The 21469-nt window shown below is 34.7% G+C and overlaps 1 long non-coding RNA gene across 1 annotated transcript; it reads right to left on the bottom strand.

Annotated features, from left to right (window-relative positions):
- Positions 1–11008: 11008 nt before the first annotated feature.
- On the bottom strand, positions 11009–11880 carry LOC128859308 (uncharacterized). The gene is made up of 2 exons (XR_008454127.1): positions 11840–11880; positions 11009–11762 (listed from the first exon to the last, which is right to left on the bottom strand). It is a non-coding gene; the product is annotated as an uncharacterized LOC128859308 (long non-coding RNA).
- Between the last annotated feature and the right edge of the window lie 9589 nt (positions 11881–21469).

Below are 21469 nucleotides of genomic sequence, written 5' to 3'. Positions count from 1 at the left end.
CAAAAGGAAAGGACTTTCTCTGCTATTTTCAAAATTTGTCATGACCTCTTGCTGACGGTCAACAGACGGCCATTCTATTTCGCTTTTAAGATTACAAATGGCTTGGATTGTTTTGTTAAATACACGGTGTGATGTTCCTTTTGCAATGTTGAAGCGATCCGAAAGCTGTCGGAACGTCACCCTGCATAGCTATTGCATAGCTTCCATAATGTCATGTACAGACAGTTCTCTAACGAATTACCATCACGGCCAAGCCTTGCAGTTACCCAGTGTGGAGTCAAAGCCTTTTCCAAAGCCTAATTAAAGTGAAACTATAAATTATTAATTTTCATAAAACTTATAAAACCTTACTTTAAAAGTGGCCCAATTCATTCGGAAATGGGAATAGAAAATGTCCTCGGGAAACGACTTTATTGTTTTAATAAACGATTTGTTTTTAGGTATTTTTCTTTTTAAAGACAAACATTTGTACCTAAACATTTTTCTCTTTGACTTCAATAGCCTTCTTTTTCTTAAATTTAAAGGAAATCTATCTTTTCTTTGCTCACAAATTTCGTCTAGTGTTAGATTCAGCAAAATTTCCATTTTAGTATTGTATTATACGCGTTCAAAAACGCAAACAAACGTATTTGCAAATTGTCAAAAATTGTATAAGAAGTATCAAAGTCAAACTTGCAGTGTTGCCACTGATGCTTATGATGCAAGTCATGTCGCATTTACGAACACAGCCCTAAGTAAATTGTGAGTCAAAACCCACTTAATTTGATCTTTGGGTTGAATTTGCTATGCGCTGAATCGCTTATACATTCACACTTTGAAGACAACTGTAGCGTATAAATTCCGCTAGTTTCAATGCGGTTCGTTGCTAAGCTAATGAGGTGGGCAGTACACCAATGGTTTGTGCACTGGCCGATGAATGGAATATTTTAGCAGAGAATGTTAATGGAATCAGAAGGAGCACATGTTAAATAGCTTGTTTTCGAGTACATACTAACAGCAGAGAAGTTAATGGCAGAGAATGTTAATGGAATGGAACATTAACATTCTCTGGTGAAATAGAGAACAGATTCCAATATTGACTATTTTCGAATTGTCGAGAAAATTGACATATGGGCGGCTCGTTTTATGAATGAAAGTACTTGCTCTTAGAAGTATGAGCTCGAATTTATCAATGAATTTTTTGATGATGAGTTTTTGTTGTACAGTACAATAGTTGAAACTGTTCGGCGCCGCCGCGACTATTCAGCGCTATGGCAACTAGAATGATGGCCGCTACGCCTGCGTCTATGACTGCATTTTGTTCTTGTAGTCGCTGGGCATAGAATTTTAGCTTTGAACGACATACGCATTTTGAGGAATAAAGTGAGTGCCCTGTATGTGCGGTTGTATGCACATGCATATGTGTATATTAATAAGCATTGTTTTGCTTGAATTCAATTTACATATTTATATTTTCATATGCCATCTTCCTGTGTGCCTGGTAATGAAGCGTTTTGTATGCAGAATTTTTTGATTTGTTTGAAGGGATATGGGCACCAAGTGCACATACGCACATACAAATATAATATGTACATGAATATTCAAAAGAAATTTGTTTTAGCATTTGTGAGGCAGGAATTGGATCATTAGGTTATTTACATGAAATATTATATAAGGCGATACTCGTGAGGTAGGTCATGTTGCTTCAGTGCACACATATGTATGCGTGCAACACTGTATTTAATAAAGATGCAATTGAACTTAGTTGTCCCATATATGCAAATACGTTTCTTTGAAGTTTTCCTTTATTTATTTTAAAGTTTTATACTATCTACAAAATGCATACATACAAATGTATGTATATTATTATTCCCTGTAATAAAAATTGAAAAAAATTTGGTTTGCCAAAGGAACAAATAAATGCATATTCAAATGTAAATACATATGTCGATATACCAAAACACTTGTATGCTATGAATTAATTTCGACTCAAAAAATTAGTAAAAATGTTCATCAAATTTGTTTGGTTTAAAATTACCAAAACGAACATAAAAATGCACAAGCAAATACTTTGCAAAATGCCGTCGGCTATTCGTCAATTTGATTTCCTACAGAAGCCAAAAATTGTGCAGGGCAAATATGCTACAGGAGAAATCGCTGTAAAACATCTCTGTTAAAAGTTTCACCACACCCCGGCGGCGGTTAGACTTCATTTTTGACAATTCACACTATTCGTAGCTCGTGAGAATTCTCTAATTTAACGTTTTCTGTAGAGAAACAGATTTTTCCTTACAGCGCCGCGTGATTTAGTTGCTAATAAATGATACAAATGAATAAATGAATATTTTTTTTATTTCTTTTATAATTCTTAAATTTCTTTAATATAATTACATGATTTATTTAAATGTTAAATAATAATCTTGTCTTCATTTAATTTACCTTTATCTTTAGTACATTTCTGCCTTTTGTTTTACTCTTTTGTTTTTTTTTTGTTTTTTTGTTTACGACTCGTTTTCACAATATGTTTACTTGCTACATTATTTATATTGTTTTTGTTTTTGCTTTTAATTTTACGTACTTCTTTATCTTTGTTTAGTTTAACGATTTTTCTTTAACATTTTGTTTTTCGATCGTCTGTTACGATTTACATAAGAATTAACATACATACATTTTCTTTATTAGATTAAATTTGTCTTGTTAATTTTTATTTAAACCTTTCTAGCACGCACACTTACACTATTAGTTTCAACATGTTAGTGTGTATGTGTGAGTGGACAGGCGCATTTTGCTGCCGTATTATTGATATTATCACCTTTACGGGTAGATGTACGTAGAATGCCAGGCATTAACTTTGTCGAAAAAAATGGTTGAGGATTTTCTTTACGCAGTAATGTTACTAGGCACCAGAGAACTGCAAGCGGTGGTATTTTTCTGACTTGCGATCCACTCACAAAAAAAGCGGTATCAATATGTACGACCAACGCAAACTAAGCGGTGTTTGCGCTGAGCAGAACCGCAACAGAGCAGTAAATGTTCTATGTATATCGTTTGTACATCCGAGTCTTTCTTTGTTCAGTCTTTGCTTCGTTTATAACTACCGCTTGTGTGATCACTTCGGCTATGCGGTGCTGCATATGACCGCTACCGAATGACAAAAGTACTGAAAACACCGCCTGCACAAATAGATCATAACACACAAGCAAAAGAGTACCGCTAAAAAATATCTATGCCATCGCGCGTTCACCCAATACATAAATGATTAGCACTCGAAAGAGTCCACTTTCGTATTTATTTTTTTTTATCTTTGTTTTCGTCGGCAGTGCATTATCACTCTACTTGCAGATATGTATGTATATATAAATGTGCATGTGATTATATGTTTATTTTTAAAAGATTTATAATGGCGGAGAATTCAAATTTTATTGCTGAGAAAATTTCTTTATATCTTTATATATAAGTATCTTTAGAAGTAAGTTAAAAGAAAAATTATTATTTGTTTTTGTACGATAAGTAATTTGTAAAAGAATGAATTTGGTTTTCAATTTTTATTTTAAAGTTCATTTTATTTTCTGTCATAATTAATAGTAATATACAATAATATAATAAAATAATATCACTGCTTCAATAAAGAAAAAACTTTTCATTTAAAAATACTGCTACATATGTATTTATAAAAATCCTTTTTTTCCGTGCGCTGCTATGAATTACACTGCAGACAATCTCACTATTTGCAAGGGATGACGACGCGGTGTTTGCGGTGTTTTCCTCATTTGACAGAGTTCACACGTCACACCGCTTAGCCGAAGTTGAATATACGATTGCTTTCAAATCTAACACCCGAGTATACGAGATATTCATACACTCAGCAATCGCGGTAATAGCGGTATTGATCAGCACACACACCGCTCTTTTGCTTTCCGCTCAAATGCGTGAAGTTTTTCTGAAAATGTACTGTGAAGATCGAACAAAAAGAGAGCAGTTTTTGCATTTGACCGTCATGGAAATGAATGCTTCAGCTCAAATCACTTGCCGTTTGAGTATGAGTAGTGGTCTTGAAATTTTATTTGTGGAATTTTTGCGTTTCAGTTACAGAAAAACAGAGTATTGAAGCGGTGTGCAAGCAGTAGCAGTACACCGCTGCAGTTCTCTGCTAGGCACATGCTGCCAGCAACATTTGCTGCACCACATACATATATGGCTCACCCGAGCGCTTAGCTCGGCACTTTTTTGGGTGCCGAGTTGATGCTATCAACATTTTCAGCTGGAAACAATATTGCAGCAACATTTTTCGCCGAAATTTATTTCCAACATTTCTCCTGCCACTTGCTCTACTGCACTTGCACATGTACGTACATATGTATGTAGCTGCGCGCAGGCTAAAATGAGGCACATAGTTTATTGGAATGAATGATGCTGCATACAGGGTGTTCCAATACAGTGCACTTAATTTTTCAGTGTAAAAAATGGGAGTCAAATTTGGAGCGTTTTCAACATACATATACATATGACGCTTAGTGAAAGGCATTCAAAAGGTGTGGCCAGCACCAGACCATTAACCGGCTCTCAATGAATTTGAAGGAATTAGATGATTTGTTGACGCAACAGGGGATGTGAAAGCAGTTTGTTTCCGACGACCAAACCTTGAGATTGTATTGGTAATATAAAAAAATCAAAGCAGCCAGCACTTGTGTGTGGTGATGTGTGAGAAGACGTGCGAAATCTGCGATAAAAATTCTGCTGCTGAATCCCCGAGGACTTGGCATACGAAGTTTCTCTCACAATTCTGCTTCGGATGGCCAAATCTTGTTATCTGTCATCCTGGTATATGACGCACTCCTCTCCTCTCAAGAGCATTGCCGAGCTGGCATTTCCAGTGGCTTTCAACTGGATCGTTTTTAAGAAAGAAAACTTACTATTTTGAAAATGTTTCACTAGTACTGAAGATATGGGGACTGTAAATGCGTCAGGAGTCAGGGTGAAGACCAGGGTTTGTTGTTGCTGTAATAGCATAAAGCATTACCCATCAATTTTTGTCAAATGTTGCTGATTTTCGGAATCCTTGAATATAAATATGTATATAAACACCCGACAGCTATGGCAACCCAAGGGCGAATCGTAACAGACGGCATCGAGTGCAAAAAGGCTCCACAAGATATTTAAAAAATTAAAGTTTAGTAGTTGCAACAAATTCGTCCGTCTTTGAAAGTGTTACTAACGCTGTTACGGAGAAAGCACACGAACTTTAAATTTCTTACTTAAATAAGGGCCAGGCAAACTAATTTATGACATGCAGCTTGTCTTCGCCGGCACTTTAGCTCCTAGTCAAAAATAACAGCTAGGTTGGCGCACTCCATTGAGTTTATCTTTGCATTGAATGTTGATGGATTGCAGCTGTAAAATTAAAAATATTCTGACTATCGCACAAAAGCAAGGTTTGCTGAAATTCTGTAGAGAACCACTGAAAACGAATTGATTGTTGAGTTACTTTAAGGTAATTTAAGGTTACTTAAAGAGGCAGATCTTAAATTAAAGTTTGAGTGGAATATTCAACTTCAAATTTCCCATTCCCACGACAGTCGGGAACTGTCATTCTAGCAGTATTCAACAACAACAATCACTTCCAATTTCACTCTCAATCCACATTGGAATATAAAGTGTGGCCTTTTGGCACATATCATTTGAATATTTAAAAAATTTTGCCAGCTGTTTTCTATTCGTTCAGTTTTCAATTTAGTTATATTTATTTTTCTGCGGTCACTTTTGCTCAACTTTTTCTTTTTGTTTTATATAATCATTTTGGCCTTTTGCGCTACTTTCCATTGCTCTTGTATAGTTTTTTGTTTTTTTTTTCGTTTCACTTATATTGTTGAATTATATTTATATTGTTGAATTATTGTTATATTGTTGAATTATATTGTTTTCACCTAACAACAGAAATATAACTTGTAATAAAAACAACTCATCAAACCATATAACTTTGCTCTCTTACACTCACTTACATGCATACATACATATATAGTTTTTTCTCATTTATTATACTTTTTTTTCTATGCCTAACACTTGCTTCTTTTGGTAACTTCTGCTATTTGTTTTTTATTTTCGTTTTTTGTTGTAATGCATTTATTTATTAGTGACGTTTTCAATGTTCCTCCAGTTTTGACGTGATAACGTCTTATAATTCGATTTAACAGGCTGCACGCACGAAAAAATGTGTCGTTGCCTTGCTCATTGCCGTTACCTTGCTCATTTGTCGTTACCTTGAATGAACTGCAAGCGAAAGCGCGGAACGAACGACAAAGCAAACAAAGCAAACGAAAGGCAACGTTCGACATCTTGCTCTCTCCTATTTACGTGAGCGTATATATGTATGTATATGCGCAAATGTACATATATAAATTCACGTATTTGTATTTGCATATGCCTTCTTATTGATTATTATTAATTTGATTTACTTGAAGGATTTAAAATAAAACCAAGTTTGTTAATAATACCTGTTGTTTTAATGTTATTATTATTAATTTTTTTATTATATATGAAGGAAAAAATGTATGGTACAATAATATTTACCACATACCTTATAAGATATGTTGTATACTAATATATGTATATAAACATGCATATACATATACAATTTCGCGCAATTTTCAAAAAGAATAAATCTATATGTAAAGATGCATACAAATCATATGGACATATCAAATATACGAATCTATTCCGTACGCAAGCAAATGTAAGCTAATGTGCTTGAACTGCAAGCGAAAGCGCGGAACGAACGACAAAGAGCACTATCGGTCCCCGCGTTCGTCAACGTTCGACATCTGGCTCTGTCCTACTTGAGTGAGCATATATATGTATGTATATGTATGTATATGCGCATTTGTATATAAATTCACATACTTATATTTGCATATGCCTTTTTCCTGTGTGCATGGTAATGAACCAATTCTCTGTTGAGAATAAACGATGATAGGAAAAATAGGAAATGAAAGGGAGTGTTTCGAGTAAAGTGTCTTGAAAAAGGCAAATCGATGATGTTGCCTCTTAGTGTTGTTGACTTATTAACGTCTGATGCACAATCGAAATTGAAGATATCTTTCATGAATTTGATAAATGTTTCGTCATTTTTCACGTTTGTGTAAATGTAACTTGACCCATTCCATTGCAATTCCATTTACCTCCTCCTCTATATCCATACAAAATATCTATCAAACAAATAAAATTAAAATTTTGTTTTGAAAATTGCAACCATTCCATCAATATTTTCTTATGACGTTGTCACGTTAAACTATCGTCAGTAAACCGACTTTACAGACAACCTCTTTTTTTTTTTGTTTTTGGGTTTTTTATATTATTTTACTTCTTTATTTTGATTTTACAACTAGCGCTTATGAGTTAGTTACTAAACCTTCTTTTGTTTAGTTTCTAGCACTTTGTGTTTTTGTTGTTGTTATTATTATATTTTTTTATTATGGTACGTGAGCTTAAAGTAAATTCTTTTCTATTTTTTGTGAATTCTGCTTTCTCATGTATTTTTATGAATTTATATATAATTTTTTCTCAGCGCAAAACCGTTGAAATCGTTGCTCATTTGGCCTGCAACTGCTAGACATGTTTTTTTTTTAATTTAATACATTTTGTTTTTTGTTATGTGTAGGTATGCAATTTTAGTTCTTAGTTGCTTTACATACTGTTTCGTTTTGTTTTTTACTAAATTTTATTTTATTTTCATTTGTTCTTAAAATACTAAATTACAAAATTTCTTTCAAAAACATTTCGAAATGATTTACGCATTTCAGATTTTATGCGCTTCTTTATAATTTGTTGTTTTTTAACTAATTTTTACGACTAAGAAACGCGCGAAAAGATAAAGGTAAACAATTTAATTTAAACAAAGAAATGTACATTTTGCAATTAAGGAATTTCTTGGGTTTTAGTACATATTTAGAACAAATATTATATTACATAACGTAAAGTAAAATTATTTTGTGATACTTTGTTACTTGGAAGTATGCTTTTTAACAGCCAACCAAATTCATAAAAAATTTAAAAATATTCTGAAATGTTTCATAAACAAAAACAATTGCCTGACGTAATCGTCATTTTATAAACAGCATTTCGAAACCAGTAAATTTTTTATGCATAAGGCGGTAAATTTCTAATTTTTTTTTATAATACACAATAAACGCAAGTAATTCAAGGTATGCGTCGATTTTTTATAAAATATTTTTTTTACAATCATTTATAAGTACAAAGCACAATTACATGCCCTATTCACATATAATTTAATTTTTTTTTTCATTTTTTAATTTTCTTATTTTTATTTACTTTTTTATACTTTAGCATTCAGTTTAACGCTTTTTCAACGCTTAAGAGTCCAATTAAAACGCCAAAATTTTATCAAATAAATCAACAAAGTATACATAATAACGTTTAAGTTTACTCTGTGTGTGTGTGTGTGTATACTGTATGTATGTTTGAGTAAATAAGTATAAGTGTGTGTAAATATGTGTAAGTATTGCATTTTCGCTTGGAAATAAAGCATCGGCAGCCACTTGCGCCACGCGAACCCTGTTCCTGTTCCACGCTAGAAACCTATTCGAAGCCTTAACCCTATCAAACCAACGAAAGGAAAAAATGCACCCAAATCAGGCCTCTGGTCATGGTTTTTTGCCTCTGGCAACTTTTCAAAACATTTAAGAATGAAACGGAACGCACCTAATAAAAAGAAGCAAACGTCAACTGTCACATGACAATCAAAATTTGGTCAAGGTTATGTTATGTGTTTTGTTCTAACGGTGCATATAATTATCAAGTTTTTTTATGGTTTTGTCCAAAGAAGTCGTACAAAATATTTACTATGCATAGAAATATGGTAAGTAATTCGGAAACTGCTATTATTTGTGAAGAAAACATGTAAAATATTACTAAAATAACGTCAAATAGGTATGGTGTAAATTTACATCATTATGCAGTATTGTCATCTGTGAAGTATGGAGAAATTTTGGTTCACATAATTCCAGTTTGTTTACCAATTGTTTTGTTCTTTCAGAATATTTTGACAGATAAAGCCATAGAAGAATATCTAACACAGCTGGAGGATGGTTGGCTGTCGGAAGACGGAATGGAGGCTGAAGATTCTGACGATGATAACTTACCAGATCCTCACCATACAAGAGACGAACCTCTAAGTATATTAGATGATGTAAATGATGATGAAGACTGGCAGGATGTTAATGAAAATGACCCTCCTCTTGTTGAAGAAATGGTGGAAGAACAAGAAAGCCAAAGCAGAGTTCCTTGTGGTGCTATTTTCAGCACATTATTGGACAAAAGAAAACTGATTTGGAAAAAGAGAAACATGGAATTTGATGAGGATAAAATTACATTCTTAGGCAGGTCAGCCTTTCCTATAGAAATATCCCAGCTTGAAACTCCATACCAATGTTTCAAATATTTTTTGGATGATGATTTTATTCAGAAAATTGTTGATCAAACTAATTTATATATCATGCAAAAAGATACCAACAGCAAAATAACTTATACTGCGTTAGATATCAAGAAGTTTTTTGGGATATTATTATTCATGTCTGTGCAAAGATTTCCAAATACCAGATCATATTGGTCTCCTGCCTTTGGTTATGGTCCAGTTTTATCCACTATGGCAGTCAACAAATTTGAAAGAATGAAGCTCTCATTGCACTTTCAAAATAATGATGATCACAAACCTGTTGGCCATCCCAATCATGACAGGTTATTTAAAATACGTCCAGTTATTGAGCACCTCAGAGCAAAATTTTCTACTGTACCAATGGAGCAAAGATTATCAGTCGATGAGCAGATGTGTGCCACAAAAGTGGCTCATTTTTTGAAACAATATCTGCCTAATAAACCCCACAAATGGGGGTTTAAATTGTATGTACTGTGTGATTTATCAGGATATGCTCATACATTTGAATTGTATTCAGGACAGGAAAATACAGGAAGACCAGAAGGAGAGCCTGATATAGGAGCCACAGGGAATGTAGTCATTCGTTTGCTAAGAGGCGTGCCAAGATATCAAAATCACATAATTTACTTTGACAATTTTCACACATCATTGCCCCTGGTTCATTATTTAGCCAAGCAAGGAATTCTATCAGTGGGTACTGTACAACAAAATCGGATACCTAACTCAAAATTACCAGACAAAAGGGAGTTTATGAAAAAGTCTGTACCACGAGGAAGTCATGCCGAAAGAACATCTACATTTGATGGTGTTGATATGTCTTGTGTCACCTGGAAAGACAGCAAAATGGTGACACTTTTATCAACATATGTGGAGTCAACACCAGTATCTAGTGTCACTAGGTATGACAAGGCAAAGAAGGAAAAGGTTGAAATTCCATGTCCAAAAATTGTTTTAGAATACAACAAACATATGGGCGGAGTTGATTTAATGGACAGTTTTTTGGGGAGGTTCCATATTCCTTTGAGGTCGAAAAAATGGTATTTACGTATATTCTTTCATCTACTTGATCTTACAGTCATAAATTCTTGGATTATTTACAAAAAAAATGCAATCATTCGAAATATACCAAAAAAGGATATGCTTTCCATGGGACAATTTCGTAATGAATTAGCTCAAGTTTTGTGCTCAATAGGACCCAACACAGAGGTCAGAAGAGGACGTCCTAGTTCCAGCTTTGTGGAAAATGAAATCCAGGCAAAAAAGAAGAGAGGACCTGCAGTTGTTCCTCCACCAAAAGACCTAAGAATGGATGGCAGTGACCATTGGCCACAAGTTGGCATTTCTCTGCGATGCAAATACCCACATTGTAAAGGCTATTCAACAATAAGCTGTATCAAATGTAAAGTTAACTTATGCCTGAACAAAAACAATAACTGTTTTGTTCATTTTCACTAAAATTGAAGGTATAAATGAAAGGTATTAGTGACTTAATTTATTATTTCAATTTTGTACTAAGTTCATATGTTCATTCTGCATAATGATGGAAGTTTACTTCAAACCATTTTTAATAAAAAAAAATACTTCTATAAATCAAAGATTTTTTTAATTATTTTTCCCATTACCTAGAGGTCTAATAACATGTGTATGTTTTTTTTACAAAGAAATATTAAATCATGCAATGAAGGGTTAAGCCACTGTATCGCAGTGTTGGTACAGCTGTGGCCAAAGCCAATATTAGCAGGCGCACGAGTCATCGAAGTTATAGGCAAGTAGCTCGCCAAGAGCTAAACCTAATGAAAGCTTCTTTTAGTTGATCGAAGACAGAAAGTTCCGCGATTGAAATTCGTTTCAAAAATGTTCAAAAAAGCTCATCGACTTGCTATCGATTTTCTGTCACCTGTATAGCGGCAACGCAACTTTCTATCGGCTTCAGCCTCCAACAAACCGCAATTTAATGACAGTTTTCATCAACGATACTCCCCAACACTTTTTCTGCCCCACTAAATCTCTTTGATTTTCACTTTTCTTCTAAGCTTTCTTTTTATACGTCCCTCAATTCCCACAAATTTTCCTTATTCGTTTCCCTGTGTTTTGGCATTTTACTCCTCTCCATTCCGCTTACACCTTATTTCCACTGACTTTACGACTCATCCCGATTGTTATGCACCCAACTGGCTGGCACCCATTGCGGTTCACGTTCCAGTGAATTGATCTCGGCCAGCAGCTGTTGATAAGCACGATCTGTGTCGTTGTTTATGATAATCATGTCAAAGAGGTGACTCCAGCGCGCCTCCATGTCACGAGCGGTGGCTATAATGTCCTTGAGCTCCTCCTCCTGCAAGAGACAACAGAATATTTATTGAAAAATGGCTGATAAGTTTAGTTGTGTAAGTTAGCCGAATTAAAACACACTGTGTTTATGTTTCGACTTCCTTTATTGAGTGCTACTTGAGGACTGACTTACAATTTTTAAATTTTGACAAAAGTAAATTTGCTTACAATTAATATGAGCTTGTCACGTAGATGGGCCGCGTGACTGCAGTGAGGTGTAGTAGAGCGATGTCAGCAAATTCCAGCAGGTATCTTTCTCACGGTTCGATGTCTGTTTGCCCGTGAGCGTTGTTGTTGTTTACGATTCCAGCGGAAGCGGTGTTTGGTTACTTTTATTGCGCGTGTGGACAACAAAGCGGGCACTAAATTTGCGTGAAGTTAACTCTTCCACCCTCAATTTCGAGCGTCCACGTTCGATGACGTTGGTTGAAATTGACTTGGTAAATCTTCTATTCCTATGGTAAGCGATGATGAGTTTTTATCTCTAGATTGTAGGATTGGTGGCTGATCCTGATTTCTACGGTTTTGGTATGTTTTGTATCCAATGTACGCAAGTATCATTATCAACGATAAGATAAGTATAGCGTTAATAAAAAAATTTATTTTATTTCCCATATTCAAAGAGTCAATGTAATTACTGTCGTTCACACGTAGCTGTTTTAACATTTCCAAAGAAAGCACTTCTTCAATTACTTCCGAGCTTGCCATAGGTTGGAGAATCGCTGGCATTGGATGCTGATTCGCTATTTCATCTGTTGCAATTAGTTTGTTGTTTACTTGGATAGTGACATTGTGATGCCGTATTATAAAGGTGCCCTTTAGTGGTATCAGGTCGCCGTTCACACGAATGCTTCCCTCATACTGATTAAGGAACAATATTCCGGGTGATATTTCTTCGACTGTAGGAATGTGTTGATTATTCACTACACTGCAGTTAGCGGCGCGGCTGTTCAACAAGTTTGGTATGCATGATGTGTTGCTTATATTTATAATTTTAGCGTTAGAACATATTATTAGATTATTATAGGATTTACAATTATTTGAAATTCCAAATATTTTATTTTCGCTACATTTCAAAATGGATTTAAACAATATTTTGTTAATTTTTTCTCTTATTTTTACCGCTCGTATAATTAAATTTCTACAATTATCCTTTTGAGTGGTTGGCAAATCTACAATATAAACGATGTTGCTTCCGTTAGAAGCAGTACGAACTTCTGCAAATTCTAAAGCCTCATCAATATTTATGTAAGGGAAATCTTCTTTTTGCAATACAGTTTCTGTGACATTGATTTCTGAGTTTGACAGGATGTAAGAGTTCACAATATGGGCCTTTGCCCAATGAATGGCATACTCTATATTTACTACTTCTTCCTTTAGAACTTGCATTTTCAATTTTAATTCTAGTATTAATTCAGTGACAATGTTTGATTCATTTTTAATACTCTCAAGGATCTCATTAGTAACATTGGATAATCAATTGATTGTTATTGTTCTCGAGTACATTATTGAGTTTGTTTGTCACTATTTCGAAATCATGATGGTCTGGATTACCAGCTAACCATTTCCATGCGGTGCCAATCGCATCTATTGATCGTTTATTTCTTTTATTCGTTCTTAATCTATTTAAATGACTTTTTATATTTTCTGTTTCGAAGGATAAGAAGGAATACAAAGGATGGGTAGGATACAAAGCTGATTGTATGGTTTTCTCGATTTTTCCTATGAGTTTTTCATTTCATTCATTTAAATCTATCCAGTGAATAATTTTGAATGATCCTTTTTGTAGTTTTGCGATTCCCGCATCTATTGTAACTAGCTGTGAATTGGAGTAGTCCAGAATTTGTGTTTCTGCACGGCACAGTGGGATGATTAACCTATTGGGGTAGATAGAATTAATTCTTTATTAGGCTTTTGTGAACTACTCTTCCTGTTTCTGTCTCGATTGCGCTATTTCTGTTTTCTTTCACTATTTCTTTTCGGTATCTGGGTGATAGCTTATTGCCTAATCTTTTATTTATTTTAACATAGATTATTTCTCCTATTGAGTATGATTTGAATGGGGATTTCCCTTTATTATGATACGAAATGTCTGCTTCCTGTTTCTGTTTTAATTTTTTTATGATGTCCTTCCTCTCAATTTCCTGTTTTGCAGAGTCATTTTCTGAATTTTTCCCGAAAAACGCTTGTACTGGTTTCTTCCCTATTGTGGAATGGATAGAATGGTTATATTTATAGAGCGAAATATCCAATAATTCTGAGAAAGATTTGTAAGTATATTCTGCTTTCAAGCATCTCATGACTTCTGTTAGTGTAGAATGCAATCGTTCGATATGACCATTTGCAGAGCTGGTATAAGGTGGTGTTTTATGGATTTTAATATTAAATTGATTTTCCAACATAAACGTAATAGAGCTCGAATTCAGGGATTTCTCATTATCTACTACTACTATCTCGGGAACACCAAAAGCTAAAAGTATCTGCCTCAATGGTTCTTTAATATCCTCTGAAGCCCTTGAATTAAGAATCCGGGCCTGCGCATATTTGGAGAACTTATCGATCGCGGTGAGCACAACCTTTTTGTCGGTGATAAAAATATCCAAGTGAATAATTTGTCCAGCGAATTTTGGTATAGGAGTTTCGTGAATAACGATCTTATTTGGATGGCGGTCATATTTACTTTCTTTGCAGATTTTACACTGTGAGGTGATTCTTTTAATTTTGGCTGCCATCTGTGGAAAATAGAATTTTTCCAATAATTGCAGTTTATTTTCTTTATCATTTCTGTGAGCTCTGAAATGTTCTTTTATTATCTCATTTTCTTGGTCACTTTCGTTAGTAAGATCTGTTACTATTTTCCTGGTATAACGGACTCTGTATCGACTGAACTGAATGGAAAATATTTCTTGAAGTTTGCCTAAAATTTCGTCATCGGTTTTAATGCAATTAGTAACAGAAGGATTTAGGTAACGTTTGAAAATATCCAAGATTTTATCTTCATTGAACTCCTTTTCTCTAATTATGTGTCTATGGTAGGTCGGGTGCATTATTTGAAATTTATAATAAGACTTTTCTCCGTATGAGAGGAATATCTGGTTTTTAAAAGCATTTACGGGAGCTTCAGTAAATTGGATTGTATTTTGTGATGAACTCTCATCGCTGTGTTGAGTAGCAGACATTGAATTAATTTGGAAGTTATCCGGTGGCCTTGACAAAGCATCGGCAACTTTATTTGTTGTACCTGGTTTGAATTTCAGTTCACAATTATACTCTTCCATCATTGTCTTCCACCTCTTCAATTTGCAATTTGTGTTTTTGTTGCTTAAGGCATATGTTAGGGGCTGATGGTCTGTAAATATTTTGACTTTTGCGGAACCATATAAAAAATTTCTTAATGATTTAAGAGCCCATACGATAGCGAGCATCTCTTTTTCATTTGTTGCGTAGTGCTCTTCGCTCTTACTAAGGGTGCGAGAAATGAACATAATCGGTTTTCCGTCTTGTGCAAGGACAGCACCTATCGCATAGTCTGACGCATCTGTTGTCAGTTGAAATTCTTAAGAGAAATCTGGATAGGATAACATGACATCTTGTGATGTCAAAGAACATTTCAGTTTGTTAAAAGCATCGATTGCTTTAGCGTCAAGTTGTACTATTTTTTTCTTGGACATATTTTTGGACAGTCGTCCCTCTTCCCCTCTGAGAATCGCTGTTAAGGGTTCCGCAATCTTCGCATAGTCCTTTATGAAGCGTCTATAAAACCCAGACATGCCAAGGAAAGATCGCAAATCTTTTAGAGTGTTTGGAGCAGGAAATTTATTAATTGCATCCACTTTAGCCGGGTTTGTTCTTATTCCATGGGAAGATATTAAAAAACCCAAAAATTCAACTTCTTGTTTCAAACATTCACTTTTATCGAGCTGAACTTTCATGTTTGCTGCTTCTAATGTCTGAAAAATTGTCTCTATGTTTTTGATATGAGATTCTTCATTTTCGCCAAAAATTACTATATCGTCAATGTAGACGTAGCAAATTTTTCCTATATGCTCCCGCAGGATGTCATCGAGTGCCCTCTGAAATATCGACGGAGCATTTTTTAAACCGAATGGGAGTCGTGTAAACTCATATTTTCCGTTATTCACGGAGAAAGCGGTTTTTTCTATATCGGATTCTTTTAGAAGTATTTGGTGGAATCCACTTTTCAAATCTATTACAGTAAAATATGTGTTTCTCCCCAATTGCGCTAATACGTCATTTATTTGCGGAATGGGGTACCGATCTGGAATGGTAACAGAATTTAATTTTCTGTAGTCGACTACCATTCTATACTCTTTTTTCTTTGAAGCGTCCAATTTTTTTGGAACGATCCAAACGGGCGAATTATATGCAGACCGTGAAGGTCGTATTATGCCATGATCCAATAACTCTTTGATTTGTTTTTCAATTTCATCTTTTAGTGTTACTGGAAATGCATAGAATCTGGAATAAACTGGGTCATTTGTGGTCGTTCTTATCTCTCTTTTGACAGCAGTGGTGAAAGTTAACTTTTCGTCAGATTCGACGAAAAGTTGGGGATATTTTTTTACTAAACTATTAATTTTCTGTTTTTGATCGCTTGTCATATGCGACGTTCTAATGTTTATGTTATTTACTGCTTGAGAGGCTTGCTGTTTAATATGGACTTTAACGCTGTTGTTGATTATCATGTAGTTGTCTTTGGTGTGAATTATGGCAGATAATTCTTTCAAGGAATCATTTCCCAAAATTCCATGAAATGATGTCAATGTTGGTAATAAAAATACTTTAACTTTGACTGATTTAATATTGAACAGATTTATGTAAGAATAATGAGTAATTCTCGTTTTCCCACCTACAGAAGTAGCGTGAAAGATATTGTCGTTAGGTATTGGGTTTTTGATAAGAGCCGGTTGAATATAATTTTTATTTGACCCGGTGTCAATTAAAAATTTAAGAATTTTATTGTCGCCCGTCTTACATTCAAAATACGGCAAGGACGAGCATGTTATTCTAAAAAATGGATTTCTATAGGATCAGTATCGTTCATATCGGTATTATCGTCAGTGGGTTCATTGACGTTATTTCCGTATTCGGGGTATTCGTTTAAATATTCTTCCCAGGATTGGTCATATTCATAATTTTCTGTTGTTGCGATTTGCGCGTTGTCATAGTCTTCGTTGCTGTCATTACTTTGAAGAGTGTCAAAGTGATAATTTCTTTGCCATTTATGTGGTTGCTGTGTTTGTAAAGATGTCGGCAGAGGTCGTTTACCTATATTTTTGTTATTATTTCTAGGGTTATTTAGATAATTAACGTCTTTAGTTTTGAAGGTTTGATCGATTTGGAGCCGGAAATGGTTTAGGCGCAACTGGTCTCGGTGGTGGTCTACTGTCATAATTGTTATATTGTGGAAGATAAGGTCGAACCATATTCTGATTGTTAAACTGTTGAAAGTTTGTTGGATTTTTTTGTGGCCAGGTTGGGATGCTCTCTTGTCGTAACTGTGGTAAGTAAGCTGCTTGAGGGTAAAATTGTTTGGGCAACATGTGATTAGTTGAATTATTTCTACGGGGTGGGATTATAGGCTTTTTATCCGCAATATTATTATGAGTGTAGGCCGAAAATTGTGCTCTAAATTGTTGGTTCTCAAGCTTAAGGCATAACTGAAGGGCCTGTGGAAGATCTACCGGTTCACGAATACCTAATAGGAGAGGTAAGTCTCCTTTAAGCCCTCTGATGAATGTGTCTAGAGCCTTATTTCTGTATGTCCTAGTTAATATTTGCATGGCTTCCGCTCCGATTTCCATGCAGGAAATTTTATTAATTATTAATGAAAGGTGCATGTAAACCTCTTGATAGAAATCTTGTATTGTTTTACTGCCTTGTACCATTGCTGTTAACTGATACTCTAAAGTGTTAATGTCTCTTTTGTCTGCATAGTGCAGGTTTAGGCATTTCACAATACAATCCCATTTCAAAGGTGTGTTATATGATTCTAAAATGTTGTCTGCTCCTCCAATTATTTTGTTTCTTACAACACTTAAAATTCCATAGTACCTAGGAGTGCCTTTGATTGGGTCATAAAGAGCAAGGATGCGCTCAACACTTTTCCGCCAGGAGCTATATTCAATAGGGTTTCCAGAAAAGTCCCTGAGGCAACGTACTACATCTGGCACCTTGTCTAATTCGCTAAGGTTAATTGAATTACTTTCGTCTATAGTTTGGTCAATTCCCGACAAATCGTTATTTGGATTAATTATTGATTCCACTGTACTTCTACATTCACTGGCGACAATTCTCCTGACAATGGTTGAAATTAATGCCTCTAATTCCGGCGTTGCATTAATTCTAGGTGTGCTAGGATTATCGGATTGGGGAATAGCATTACTAGAGCCGGGCTGATTATGATTAAGGACCGGTGGTCTTATAATATTAGGATTAATTTTCACTCAACTTAAAAGTATTAAAATTTACACGATACCACCAATTATTTACTTATAAGTTTTCTTATTAAACTTTCTTATTTCTATTTAAATTTTATTAATCTTCCATTAAAACTTATTTTTAATTTTAACTTTCACTTCTGAGATTAACTTTTATTTTGTTTAATGAACTCTTTATTTTTAATTTTAACTTTAAATTTTAGTTCATAAATTTTCTTGCTTTTTATAAAACTTTAAAAAATTCTTTCACAATTTTCATTTGCTTATCCTTATGTTAGACTTAACTTATATTACAATGAAATCACCAGTCTCCACTGAGCCATTTGGTTGTATCCTGTTTGTCCGTTCATATTCGGTCTACTAAGGTCCTCCTGGAGTTCTTCTTCGTGAAGGTTCCTGCGAACTGATACTACAGGGTGTTGGTGTGCGCGTGGATTCGTACTGCTTAAGGACGATTTTATTATTCGCGTTGGCACGTACTAGTAAAACACGTAAATTGAAATATACGATTCGCGTTGGGCGCCAGTTAGCCGAATTAAAACACACTGTGTTTATGTTTCGACTTCCTTTATTGAGTGCTACTTGAGGACTGACTTACAATTTTTAAATTTTGACAAAAGTAAATTTGCTTACAATTAATATGAGCTTGTCACGTAGATGGGCCGCGTGACTGTAGTGAGGTGTAGTAGAGCGATGTCAGCAAATTCCAGCAGCAAAATCCGACTCGAGCTGGTGCAGCACTGAAAACGGAAAATCAAGTATTGCTATTACGAAAATCTAAGGAAAGACCAAGAAAATATACGCTTTTAAGAGCGTTGAATCAGTGAAGAGAGCAGACGTAAGTTCGGTACGGCCGAGTCTTTTCTGCGCAAGTAGGAACTGAACCTGCTACAAAAATCAAAGTATCATTGAGCCTTTGACAAGTGTCTCCCGAGTCGTCTGCAATAAAAGGTAGGCTGCGTAAATGAAACATGACGCGCAACCTACAATTGCATAACAAACAGAACGTTCAGAAATGCCAATTTGGTAGCACTGCAATAATCAAGCGTTCAAAAAGACAACGATTCTATCAGTTGTCACTCATAATTTCTATCAAAAAATTGTTTACTGCATTTAACTACGATGTTTGATGAAAAGTAAGTGCAAAACTGTTTTATTTTAATTTTTGTATTGAAATTTAATTAAATTATGTTAATAATAATATAATTGTATAAATTATTATTTTTAAATTTTTAGTGAAAATCTCAGTAATGCGGAGACACAGTTTGCGATCATGATAACTAATCGCATCTAAACTTGGGGTAGGTATGTTAAAATGCGTTCCATCTAAACATCCTATAACAAAAGGAAAGGGACTTTCTCTGCTATTTTCAAAATTTGTCATGACCTCTTGCTGACGGTCAACAGACGGCCATTCTACTTCGCTTTTAAGATTACAAATGGCTTGGATTGTTTTGTTAAATACACGGTGTGGTGTTCCTTTTGCAATGTTGAAGCGATCCGAAAGCTGTCGGAACGTCACCCTGCATAGCTATTGAATAGCTTCCATAATGTCATGTACATACAGTTCTCTAACGAATTACCATCACGGCCAAGCCTTGCAGTTACCCAGTGTGGAGTCAAAGCCTTTTCCAAAGCCTAATTAAAGTGAAACTATAAATTATTAATTTTCATAAAACTTATAAAACCTTACTTTAAAAGTGGCCCAATTCATTCGGAAATGGGAATAGAAAATGTCCTCGGGAAACGACTTTATTGTTTTAATAAACGATTTGTTTTTAGGTATTTTTCTTTTTAAAGGCAAACATTTGTACCTAAACATTTTTCTCTTTGACTTCAATAGCCTTCTTTTTCTTAAATTTAAAGGAAATCTATCTTTTCTTTGCTCACAAATTTCGTCTAGTGTTAGATTCAGCAAAATTTCCATTTTAGTATTGTATTATACGCGTTCAAAAACGCAAACAAACGTATTTGCAAATTGTCAAAAATTGTATAAGAAGTATCAAAGTCAAACTTGCAGTGTTGCCACTGATGCTTATGCTGCAAGTCATGTCGCATTTACGAACACAGCCCTAAGTAAATTGTGAGTCAAAACCCACTTAATTTGATCTTTGGGTTGAATTTGCTATGCGCTGAATCGCTTATACATTCACACTTTGAAGACAACTGTAGTGTATAAATTCCGCTAGTTTCAATGCGGTTCGTTGCTAAGCTAATGAGGTGGGCAGTACACCAATGGTTTGTGCACTGGCCGATGAATGGAATATTTAGCAGAGAATGTTAATGGAATCAGAAGGAGCACATGTTAAATAGCTTGTTTTCGAGTACATACTAACAGCAGAGAAGTTAATGGCAGAGAATGTTAATGGAATGGAACATTAACATTCTCTGGTGAAATAGAGAACAGATTCCAATATTGACTATTTTCGAATTGTCGAGAAAATTGACATATGGGCGGCTCGTTTTATAAATGAAAGTACTTGCTCTTAGAAGTATGAGCTCGAATTTATCAATGAATTTTTTGATGATGAGTTTTTGTTGTACAGTACAATAGTTGAAACTGTTCGGCGCCGCCGCGACTATTCAGCGCTATGGCAACTAGAATGATGGCCGCTACGCCTGCGTCTATGACTGCATTTTGTTCTTGTAGTCGCTAGGCATAGAATTTTAGCTTTGAACGACATACGCATTTTGAGGAATAAAGTGAGTGCCCTGTGTGTGCGGTTGTATGCACATGCATATGTGTATATTAATAAGCATTGTTTTGCTTGAATTCAATTTACATATTTATATTTTCATATGCCATCTTCCTGTGTGCCTGGTAATGAAGCGTTTTGTATACAGAATTTTTTGATTTGTTTGAAGGGATATGGGCACCAAGTGCACATACGCACATACAAATATAATATGTACATGAATATTCAAAAGAAATTTGTTTTAGCATTTGTGAGGCAGGAATTGGATCATTAGGTTATTTACATGAAATATTATATAAGGCGATACTCGTGAGGTAGGTCATGTTGCTTCAGTGCACACATATGTATGCGTGCAACACTGTATTTAATAAAGATGCAATTGAACTTAGTTGTCCCATATATGCAAATACGTTTCTTTGAAGTTTTCCTTTATTTATTTTAAAGTTTTATACTATCTACAAAATGCATACATACAAATGTATGTATATTATTATTCCCTGTAATAAAAATTGAAAAAAATTTGGTTTGCCAAAGGAACAAATAAATGCATATTC

The sequence above is a fragment of the Anastrepha ludens genome, chromosome 3, assembly GCF_028408465.1.
Source record: "Anastrepha ludens isolate Willacy chromosome 3, idAnaLude1.1, whole genome shotgun sequence".
Taxonomy (NCBI): Eukaryota; Metazoa; Arthropoda; class Insecta; order Diptera; family Tephritidae; genus Anastrepha; species Anastrepha ludens.
This window is presented reverse-complemented; position numbering and strand designations above follow the sequence as displayed.